Raw genomic sequence first — 3,101 nt, 5'->3', positions numbered from 1 at the left:
TATTTAGTGTGTGATATTTATGAAACCTTTTTGCATGAGGTTAACTAGGAAACATGCCCGTGCGTTGCACCGGGAGAGAAAAATTCTGAATCAAAGATACATAGAAATTAAAGTAAGTTGTTGACACGGTACGGCAGCCAAGTTAGATGAAGCTAGCTAGGTGATGATAAAATGCGACTTATATTAACTTCTTGCTTGTGCTGATAGTTAAATCACTACACCGGGTACAAATGAAAACATTACACTATGTATTACAAGGATGTAAAATTGTCAATTGATCCATAGATGAAGTGGTACATAATTTCCCTCTTAACAATTGACCATGAAATTAGGTAAGCCCTCTCACTAAATACCAACTGACAATCTCATGTGAAACATATGACAACAAGTCAGCAACATGTTCAAATTGAGTTATGTGATGCGTCATAATTACATAATTACAAGTTAATTTTGTACGGCATGTAGTAAAAATTGCAGAAACAAACCCATGTATTGGCAACCATTACTACGAAGTAATCGACGGGGTTGACTGCCATCAGGCTGAGGCCGCACTCTGGGCTGGCGGGCTCCCGCGCCAGCGCGGGCATCTACATGAAGCAGAACTCATTGTGCGTGGCGGAGCAGTTGGAAGCTCTAGGCATCTAGATCTCCATGCCTGCGACGTAAGGGCATCTCCAACGGGGCGACCCATCCCGCGCCCGCGCGTCCGGATGGGTCGAAACGGACAAAACCGCGGCCCAACGCGGGGACGCACCGCAAAAGCGGACGGCCGCGGCGTCCGGAACGACGCGAAACCCGGCCCAAATCTGGGCTAGGTTTGCGTGGCCGCGGATGGCACGCGCCGTCCGCTCGCGTCCGCGTGCTGGTCGCCTCGTCTCCCTTGGGCCCACCTGTCGGTGACCGGGGAGTCTATTAAATGGGGATTGGAGGGGATCCGGCCCTCCACTCCGGTCCCCACTCCACTCCCCGAGCAAAACCGCCGCCATGGCCCCGAAGCGACGGTTCGCTCCCGGAGCGAACGACGACGAGGCCAGCCAGCCAGCCGGCGTCGGCCGCCGGCGCTGCGACGAGGCGGCCTCCACATCGGAGAGGCCGCTCGCCGCGGCGCGGCATTGCCGCAACCGCCGCCGCCGCCGCTCGAGCCCAAGCCCGAGTCCTCGGAGGAGGACCCGGACCTCGCTCGCCGCCCTCATCGTCTCGGCGGCGGAGGAGGAGGCGAAATGGCCGCAACTCCATGCGGCCATTCGCACCTCCGAAATGGAGGAGGCGGCGCGGCGGGAGGCGGAGGTCGCGAGGACCGGGCGCTCTACGACCAGGCCCTCCGTGCGCGACGGGAGGAGGAGGAGGAGACGGCGCGGCGGGAGGAGGCCGGGCGCCGCGCCGCCGAGCAGCAGCGCCGCCAAGAGGAGAGGTGCCGCCGCCGGAGGACTTCCGGCGCCGGGAGGCCGGGCGGCGCCGCCGGGCGGAGAGGCAGCGCAGCGCCTCCAGGCGGCGCGGGTGGCTCCGGACCCCCACTCGCCGTGGGAGGAGGCCCTGTGGTCTCCCTGGCCGGAGTCCCCGGCGCGGTCGAGCCACAACAGTGCCTCGCCGCCCGGGGACCTCGACGACGTCGCCGACGACGCCCACAGGGGCTAGGCGGCGCACCGGCGGCCACCGCGCCGCCGACCAAACCCTAGAGGGTTTTTAATTTTATGTTTATATTTTAGTTTAAATTTAAAAGCCCATATAGGGGCTTCTTTGTTAGTTTTATTTGCCCAAAATAGGGCTATGTACTAAATTTGCCCAAAATAGGGCATATGTTTAATCAAATATCGTTTAAATTTGCCCTTTTAAATTTGTTTTCGTGTTTCTCCAATTTGCGATGCGTCCGCGCGTTGGGCGCAGCGCGCGACCCAAACGGACACGCGGACGCGGGCCGCTGTCCGCGTGTCCGGGCGGCGACCCAAACGGCCCAAAACGGACGGCCCAGCGCGTCCGTTTGGGTCGCGCGGTTGGAGATGCCCTAAACCCCCGCCACTGCATTTGCCATGTGTCACCCCCCGCAGGTACGTCACGAGAGCGTCCGCGTCCGACGGTCTTTCACGCTTGCATATGCCTCCTAGGAATCGACGCGATAAGACTCACTGAGGAGAAGTGTGGCGTGAGCTCGATCCTATCCTCAAACTCGCTGGACCTGCACCGGCAGTAGGACCAATCCTGATAGCGAGTTTGCAGCGCCGCATGCTATACGCGCTTCCACGGAAACCCAAGGAGATTCTGACAAAGAGCGGACTCCATGGCCAAGGAGGCGAGCGCGGAGGTTCTCTTGTACTCTCGTCTGCCATCAAGATGTCGTGGTTTTTAGCTACTCCGTCTAAGTTGCTCGTCGCTCCACACCTTGAGAGGAGTTCTGCGTACGTACATGGTGTGGTTCAATATATATATGCACGCGTGCTAGAGTGAATTAATCACAATCCTGTGTTCATGCAGGACTCCACAATGCAGACTGAATCGAAGTTCAGGTTCGGTCCAGATTCTGCTTCCTCTTGATCTTCACACATCATATCAGATTCATTTTGCGGGCCGGATTCTTCTTCCCCTTGCATCAGATTCTTGAGTGCTTCACGCATTGGCATTAGATAAGTACCTAGTTGCGCAAGTGATGTCAATCTCCGCACGGCGCACCTACGAACTTACCTGGCTCAAAAAGCAAGCTGAGTGCTTGGTATCAATCTCCGTGTACAACACGTCCATGTGAGGTTGACCCGCCGGATCGAGGTATCACGGCAGGAGCGACAACCTATACACCGTCGGAATTATTGAGCAGCACCTTACCCGCAGTCTGCTCAAGCTTCGGGCCGGCCGGGATCATACTCTCTCGTCCTTGCACTTGAAGCCTGGCAACGGCAGAACGTCGCCGTCAACTACAGACGGGGTAGAGGTCAATGGACAGCGGTGTCATCAGTACTCGCACTATCTTCCTCCTGCTTGGCCGCTTAATGCATCAATCCGATCCTCGATTTTTTTTTTTTAAACTGAAGGCCTTAGCCCTGCTTTAAATTAATAAAGCAACATAACCATACATAGTTGGGATACATAACGAGCCATCGCTCCCACATACA

This window comes from Lolium rigidum, chromosome 3 (assembly GCF_022539505.1).
Source record: "Lolium rigidum isolate FL_2022 chromosome 3, APGP_CSIRO_Lrig_0.1, whole genome shotgun sequence".
Taxonomy (NCBI): Eukaryota; Viridiplantae; Streptophyta; class Magnoliopsida; order Poales; family Poaceae; genus Lolium; species Lolium rigidum.
Note: the sequence above shows the minus strand (reverse complement) of the source record.